Source organism: Carlito syrichta, unplaced genomic scaffold, assembly GCF_000164805.1.
Source record: "Carlito syrichta isolate Samal-C Ts95f unplaced genomic scaffold, Tarsius_syrichta-2.0.1 Scaffold307175, whole genome shotgun sequence".
NCBI classification, from domain to species: Eukaryota; Metazoa; Chordata; class Mammalia; order Primates; family Tarsiidae; genus Carlito; species Carlito syrichta.
The window spans coordinates 115,050-124,024 of record NW_007251271.1 but is presented as its reverse complement, the minus strand read 5'-3'; the positions used below and the strand labels follow the sequence as shown (position 1 = coordinate 124,024).

The 8,975-nt window shown below is 37.6% G+C and overlaps 1 pseudogene across 1 annotated transcript in view; it reads left to right on the top strand.

Annotated features, from left to right (window-relative positions):
* The window catches only part of LOC103266390, a 54,368-nt pseudogene that overhangs the window by 43,526 nt on the left and 1,867 nt on the right, over positions 1-8,975 (top strand). The window contains exon 2 of the transcript XR_504696.2: positions 8,810-8,966. The product of XR_504696.2 is annotated as a serine/threonine-protein phosphatase 2A 56 kDa regulatory subunit alpha isoform pseudogene (transcript). The remainder of the gene's footprint in view (positions 1-8,809; positions 8,967-8,975) is intronic.

Below are 8,975 nucleotides of genomic sequence, written 5' to 3'. Positions count from 1 at the left end.
GACCTTGAACATCCAACGTAATACTATAAGAAAATGACTAACAGTGGTGGGAAACTATGGAGGTGGGAGGGGAAGGGAGATGGGATTAATGGTAGTAAATATCTGTCTGGGGACGGGGAGACACCTCTTATCAACAAGGGTGCTTGAATGGAGCATATTTGTATACCTTACCCTTAACTATACCCCACAATATCACTAAAAAAAAATTGATTGAAAAAAAAAAAGATCTTTCACTACAGTCAAATAAGATTTATATCAGGGTTGCAAGGATGGTTCAACATATGCAAATCAATAAAGGTGATACATAACATCAACAGAATAAAGAAAAAATATGATTTTAATAGATAATGGAAAAGCATTCAATAAAATTTAATATTTCTTCATGGTAAAAACTCTCAACAAATTGGGTATAGAAGGAGCATACCTCAACACAATAAAGCCCACTCACAACTAATATCATACTAAATAGAAAGAGGATGTTCACTTTCACCACTCCTATCCAACATAGTGCTGGAAGTGCTAGCCAAAGCAATTAGGCAAGAGAAAGAAATAAAGGGTATTTAAATTGGAAAGAACAATGTCAGATTATCATTGATTGCAGATAGCATGACCTTATATTAAGAAAAACCTAAAAACTCCACATGCAAAAAATAAAAAGCCTCTTAGGAATGACAACAAATTTAGTAAAGCTGCAGGCTATCAAATCAACATACAAAAATTAGTAACATTTATAGATACATACTGTATTCAATCTGAAGAAGAAATCAAGGCAGTAATACCACTTACTATTACCCAGTTTTGTTTTCCAGATTCAGTTACCCACAGTTGAATACTAAATAATAGGACATTTTGAGAGACTACATTTACATGTTTTATTACAATATATTGTTATAATTGTACTATTTTATTATTAATTTTTAAATTGTACCTCACTTATAATTTAAACTTTATCATAGGTACAAATGTGTTTAAAAACATAGTATACATAGGGTTTTGGGCTATTCATGGTTTCAGGCATCCCCTGGGGGTCATGGAATGAATCTCTCGCAGATAAGGGGGAACTACCATATGATAATTTTTTATGAACTTTCCTCTTTGTTTCCTATTTCCCGTTACAAGAATTTCATTCAATAATCTATCCAAAGAATCACCATGTCTAAATGAACATACAGCATAGCTAGTGCCCCCAACCAAATTTCCACATTTCCAGAAGAAGCACCTAAAAATTAAAGCCTATTACTTAGGAAACTTTCTTTAATATGACAGTAGGTCATATTTTTTGACAAAAATTAGGCATAAATATTTAATTATCATTTAAAAGAAATTTATCATTAATAAAAGTTTAAAAATAACTAAATTTAAAATAAAATACAATGGGACTATACTATAATGCACATGCTGGGGATGGAGCCACCATCTGTTTTTTAACTGGTTTTTCCATTAGGTATTGTTTTCTATTAGGAATTGTTTTTAGCGTTATCTACTTACTATTACCATAGTAAACACTAGGTGAGAACGAAGTAGAGTGGTCCCTTACTCATCTTATCCATATCTTTTCCATTTTGATATGTGATGAAAACAAGAAAATAAAGAGGGAGACAAAAAGGAGAACATGGGAGGAGAAAACACGGAAGTTTTTTGAGGTGTAGTTTATGAACTTGGGAAATGTGAACATCTGAACAGTTTTAAACAGAAAGAAAGCCATGCCTCATTCCCTTGTCCTGTCCCTCCTCCTCCGGGTTCTCCCCCAGGGCCTTCCTGTTCCCTCTGGTGCCCTTCATCAAGTTTAGGAGTATTGCCTCTGATTCCTCAGTTGAACCCTTGAGATTCACCATGAAAGAGCATCAAAATGCAGTCTACCATAAGACACAGGTATACACAGGTATTTTCTAACAAAGGTATAACAGCATATATGTATAATATAAATCACAATCATGGACATTGCTACTTTGGAAAAAATAACCTATAAATCTAAGAATGACTGGCTTTTAGAAAATTTTTGATTCTGGATGCAAAGCCTCAGTTTCTCAAACAACTCATCTTTGACAAAGCCTCCAACAACAACCACTAGGGAGAGGAGACCCTATTCAGTAAATGGTATTGGGAAAACTGGTTGATCACATGCAGATGGAAACAGGGCCCCTACCTATCACTATACACAAACTCTAAATGGATCAAAGACCTACACGTAAAACCTCAAACTATAAGAATCTTAGAAAACACAGGAGACACCCTTATGGAAATTGGAACTGACAACCAATTCCTGATCAGAACCCCATATGCCCATACTTTAATAAATAAGATAGATAAGTGGGACCTCATCAAACTAACGAGCTTCTGCAAAGCAAAAGAACCATCAAGAGAGCAGGGAGACAGCCCAGAGAATGGTAAACAATATATGCCAACTATATATCTGACAAAGGCCTAACCTCTAGGATCTACAAGGAACTCAAATGCACCAAAAGAAAAAAAAAACAGCCCCATTAAAAAGTGGGCAAAAGACATGATAGACACTTCTCAAAAGAAGATATATGGGCAGCCAACAGACACATGAAAAAGTGCTCAGCCTCACTCATCATCAGAGAAATGCAAATCAAAACCACACTGAGATACCCCCAATCCCTGTAAGAATAGCCATCATTAATAAAACAAACAACAACATATGCTGGTGAGGATGCGGGAAAAAAGGAACGCTTCTACACTGCTGGTGGGAATGCAAACTAGTGCAACCTCTTTGGAAGACAGTGTGGCAATTTCTAAAGAACTAGAATTGACCTTCCATATGACCCAGCAATTCCCCTATTGGGAATATACCCGGAGGAATGTAAATCATTCTACAAAAAGAATACCTGCACATGTATGTTTGATGCAGCTCTATTCACAATAGCAAAAACATGGAACCAACCATGCTGCCCATAGAAGCTGGACTGGATAAAAAAATGTGGTACATATACACATGGAATATTACACAGATAAAAAAGGACAAACATATGGACTTCGCAGCAACTTGGATGGATTTAGAGTCGATCATACTCAGTGATCTATTACAGATACAAAGAACACAGTACCACATGTTCTCACTCATAAACGGACCTTGAACAATTATAATACGATAAGAAAGGGATTGGCAGTAGTGGGAAACTGTCGGAGAAGAGGGGTGGGATTGGCAGTTGGGGGAAACTGCTAGGGGAGGGAGGAGCACACCTCATCAACAAGAGTACCTGCATAATCAACGTTTGTATACCTAACCCTGAATTGTACCCCACATCTTTTTTTTTTTTTTGAGTTGGAATCTCACTCGGTCGCCCAGACTGGAGTGCAGTGGCCGCTCCCGGCCACCACAGCCTCGACCTGCTGGGCTCCGGCGATCCTCCCGCCTCAGCCTTCCGAGTAGCCGGAATTACAGGCTTGCACTACCACGCCCGGCTGATTTTTTGATTTATTGTAGAGATGAGGTCTCGCTGCCCAGGCGGGTCTCGAACCCGCGGGCTCAGGCAATCCACTCACCTCAGCCTCCCAAAGGCGCGGGATTACAGGCTGAGCCACCGAGCCCGGCTCCCCACATCTTTATAACAATAATAAAATCATTTTTGTTAGCAATAATATTCATTTCTTGCCCATTTATTTTGCCAAGGACACAATTAGTAATTGGCACCAAAGGGTTAAGTAACATTTATGAAAGAATAATTTTAAACTAAACATTTTCTTTTATCTGCAAATAGGAAAAGATTACTATTATCCAATTATATCAATGGATTTCACTGTTGTGCCTCTGGATGCATAAGATGCCCTGCTGGTATGTGTTAGTAGATGCAATAGGACATCTACTGTATAGGTTTCTATAATTAAGTGAGATTGGAAAGTGCTAGACTAAAGAAAGTTAAATACATTTTTTACCTCAGCAGTATTCTGCCACTTTGATCTGCTAATGAGCAATATGAATTTGTTCATGGAGCATCTTGTTAAAATGAAAGTCACATAGGGAATTGTTCTCTAATCAAATCAGAATCTGGGACCATTCTAGTGGAAAAAAGAAAATGCTAATTTCTTATAACATTTCATAAGACATTACACTTAATTCATCTGAGAAAAGTAGAATGCTCGGAAGTTAAGTGTGAGGAAATCATGGTAACATTATTTATGTGTTTATTTACTTATTTATCTTCCCTTATGTCAATGGATGTCATTGGTGTTTTAAGAAAATAATGAGATTTTCTACCTAAGAGAATAGAAAAGCAGCAACTATGAAGATTGGAAGACAACAAAGCACCCGTAGGCTATAGATCCAACTTACTGTACAGAAAGCATAAGGTATATTTAAAAAACTGTTTTCTTATGAATATGTATACAGACGTGTATAAGTATAAAGGTATATGATATATGTGTGTAAAAGTATGCGACATATAAGTATACATGTCTAAGTACATGAGTGTAAAAGCATATGAACAACGGAAGGAGAACTGGCTTAGCCTATGCTTGGATAGATGTTTCTATCTAGTAGGAGAAGATGAGGGTGACCTCTTATGGGCAGGACCTCCCTTACTTCACTTTTGTAGCTTCCTCTTCTTCCGGAACTTGATACAGCGCCATTCATAGATGTAAGTGATCGAAAATCAGAATGTAAAGGTATCTTGTAATCTTGACTTCATTTATAGCAGAAGTTTTACTGAACTTAAATCTCATTTAGTTGTATATTTTTATCAGTGAGGATTACGCTTGCCTGCAAGTGCTAAAAACTTAAAATAGCAGGGATGGAAATGTATTTCTCTCAGGTGAACAGAGTCCAGAGAAGGGCTAAGCAAGGCCGGCAAGCCAGTTCCAAGATCATCAAGACCCTTGGCACAGGATTGCTACCCTTTAACCAGCCTGCAAGTATCATGTCTTTGCTGTAGCCAGCAGGACAGAGGAAAAGGAAGACAAAGCAAGCCTAACCATTTCAGGAGGATTCCAAGAATTTGCGCTTAAACCAGGATAACAGAGGGTGAGAAACGAGGTCTTTATTCCAAGCAAACATACTCAGCTATAATGTGGGATTCTATGACCTTAATATAGAAGAAAATGCACAGTACTTAATAAACTACATTCGCTAAAGAAATCAAAAGCATACACAAAACTGCAGGAGAATGGCTTTGCTACATCTTGGGAAGTGTAGCCAAGCGTTTCTCATAGGGACATTCAAATATCTCAAAAACACCGCTCAGAAAAAGAGGTCTCCTTTTTCCCTACCCTCTTCAACCCAAGTTAGAGAGTGTAGAAGAGTATTAAAAAGAGAGAACAAGCATACCCCACCCACTTCTGAAGGCTGGGTGACTGCAGCCAGGCCTAGTCTGGGGAAAGAAAATCTGTGATTTTTGAGTGAAATAAATTGCATTTGCATACAAAATTGTGCAATCTTAATTAGTAAATTATGATCTTTCTGGCATGTAAAATGACTAGAGGACTTTTTAGTAGAAACAAGAAACCAGAAATGGCATTAAGCGTGCTTGAGGTTTTTATTCAGGGACAGGAAAAGAGCTTTCCGACTTAATGAAGTTTGAAAGGATAGTGAGAAAAGTAGAGATAACTCATGATTACATGGCATGAGTATTGCTTGTAAAAGTAATGGTTGCAGTAACTACCTCACATTTTTCTTGTGAAGATTATATAAACAGAAAGGAATGTGAAAAAGCAGTATGGAGCAAGGCATAGTTAGTTTCCTTCCCTTGATTCATCCTATTCAATCAAAGAATACATATTAAATTCATACTATTTGAGAGTTGTTTTTCAGAACATATATGGTGGGAAAAAGTCATAGAAAACAGTACAAATGAACATAAGAAAATCATATCTCCATTCTCCCTGTCTGCAGAGGATCCAAATTATTTGGCTCACTACCATCTGTGGGCAGCTGCTGAAAATTTAGACGCTATTCCTGGAAGGGACGCCAGCAAACTTTAGGCTTGGAATTTAACCTAATGCTATTGACAGAGTCATCACTGCAATATACTTCTTGAGTTTTGTGAGCTCATTTAGGCATTTTTCTGTCAAAAGCTGATTCCAACCTAAATGACTCCGCACTCTACACAGATATGGCAGAAAGGATCTGAAGCCATCTCCTGAGGGTACTGAACTGGAGAGAGGCCACTTTCCATTGTGTCGTGAAAAAAATGAAAATCTTGGTTTTCCCCATTACCATGCTGAATTTGCCATTAACACTACACATTTTCTTTCTGCTCCCCTAGCTGCCTCTAAGGAGCCTACAACTTTTATCTTGAGTGACACCTAGTGGTTCCATGTAGTAACGAAAACATTTCCACTTTGAAGTTCTGGCTAAGAGATCAACAGAGAGGATGCTTGAGTTTTTCATCTTTATCCTGGCCAAAAGTCATATGAAAAACTTGACTGTATGTTACGGCAATGCAGATTCTCCTATCTCCTACAATGAAAACAGAACCGATATTTGTGCTCCCATCTCACTGATGGAATGCCAAAAATCTCTGGAAGAGAGGTGCTATTTTCTTTCAACTGTTTATGATTATAAAGCAGCTTCCTTCTCTTCTTTGGAAACTGTGGAGGTGTTACAAACAAACACTGAGGGAAAAAGAAGAGAAAACAATGCCAAAAGTTTTCATTCCCAGCCAGAGCAGAGAAATACTGTGGAGATTTTCAGATAGCAAAAAGCCAGTGGCTCACATTTTTCTGTCTGGTTTGAACTTGTGATTATTTAAAAGCAAAATGAAAACCAGAATTTGGCATTCCAGATATGAAAGCCATTTCAAAAGTATTATATAACACACTCAATTGTGGTTCTGCAGTTATTTATCTTACTCTTGTCTTTTGTTTTCTCTCTACTCATAGATTATGAAAAATTGAACAGGGTCAAAGGAATTCCCAGAGAACACAGGGATCCAATTCATTATGATTTTATTCTTCTTTTTAAATTTTAAGTTCAGAAAATAATACAGCAAACACCCTCTGTCCAGATTTTCTTTAATAAAAGAAAGAAAATATTATGGGAAAAGCTGATCTTATTTTTTTCTTCATTCCAGTCTTACTCACTATCACTATAATACATGTGGTATTTATCTTCCCATTCCATTTTTTAAAATAAAAAATATTTTGCACTGAGTAAAATATTATTCAGCATTTATTTTAATTATATAAATATTACTGTGCTATAAGCATCATTATGTAATTTTCTTTTCTAATTTTTGATAGTTATCCAAGTTTTTATATACATGATCTTAGTCTATTATTTTAACTGCTGATTTTCACTGTATGAAGAGATCACAATTTACTTAATATTAGAAGTTCTTATCCATATTTTTCTCCTATCAAAAACAATGCTGTGAAATCACTTTTGTAATGGTGGTATAAAGACTTCTGAAAGTCTGCTTCCTTATAAGAGCAATGAGAACAAAGGCAAAATTGTTCAAAATCAACTTTTTCAGAACTTGGGAATGAGTCAAAAGATTGCGATAATCTGAAGTGTGTTAATTTCTCTTAAAATGGCTGAATCTCAATAAGAATATCAAGTTTTCTGAGGTTTTAATTTGCCCTAATCTTATCTTCCTCTCCCAGCTCCATGACAACCTTGAAAACCAACAACCTAACAATGTTAGGGGCTGCAAAAACCAGAGAGGGCAGAATTATTTTTTCTCAAAATCCTCCAGGAAACCATCACTGTTTGAGCTGTTTGGCATCTCTCTGAAAAAGTACAATTCACAGAATTCGTCTTTACTTGACCTGACGCAAAGTTCATTCAGTGCAAACAGCCTTATTCTCAAAGTGTTTGTTTAAAGTAATCAGCGGCAATTTGTTTAACATTGCAGCTTCTTGAGGTAGAAATACCAGGTGTGGCAAACAAAAAGCTGACTAAAATACTTAAAAGAAAAGATTGAAGTATGAGAGATCCACAGGGGGCTTCGAAAGCTCTGAGATATTCCTCATTTAGAAAGACACATTCAACTTCAGGGCTCCACACATGCCAAGGAAAGAACTGAGAAGGCCCTAATTTTTCACTTCTGTCTGACCTTCAGGCTCTTTGCATTCAGGAAAAAAAGACTAAGGCAGAGTTGTAAACTGCTAAAAGTGCTGGAAACACTCCACAACACATATGCGCATGTACACACACACACACACACACACACAGAGAGAGAGAGAGAGAGAAAGAGACAGATAGAAAGAGAGAGAGAGAGAGAGAGAGAGAGACACACACGGGGGGGGGGCGGGAGAGAGAGAGAGAGAACAGGAGAGAGAGAGAGAGAACTTCTTGGCAAAGGCTGGAAGACTTGCTAGTTCAAAGCCTTTAAAGAAATTTATTTCCAGTTGTTATCTAGCCACAAAGTTAACTAAATAGAGAATTCAGTGGCCAAACAAGACAAATAATATAGACGTTACACAATTAGCTCATGAAAGTTGCTAGATTCATAAAATGAAACCAGTAGTTACAACAGACCCTGCAGTGGGTGGAGGGGTCAATCTGGTTTGCAAAGCTGTCATACTATATCATTTAAAGTCCACATTTCAATGAAAATTATAAAATTGTGGCACAGGAAAAGAAAAAGGAAAGTATGACCCACATTCAGGAAATTAAAAAGCATTCAATAGACACTGAGAAAAATCATATGTTGAACTTATTCGATTTGAAGAAATTCTTATAAATGTGCTCCAAGAACCAAAGAAAGCCACGTCTAAAAAAACTCAAAGAAAGTATGAGAATGATGTCTCTATCATCAAAGAGAAAATAAAAAAGATAGAAATGATACAAAATAACCAAACAGAGATGCTGAAGTCGAAAATACGATAATGGAAGCGAAAACTCTGCTAGAAGATCTCCACAGCAGGCCGCGAGGAGCTAGCTCGCGTGTGCAGGCCGGAGATCGGCGCGGGGGTCAGCGCCTGGGCGATGAGGGGCCGGCGCTGAGCGGGAAGAGCGGGCACCGCGGCGCGGCTCGGAGGGGACCCTCAGTGGCAGCGCCCCGGGGGCAGGCCCC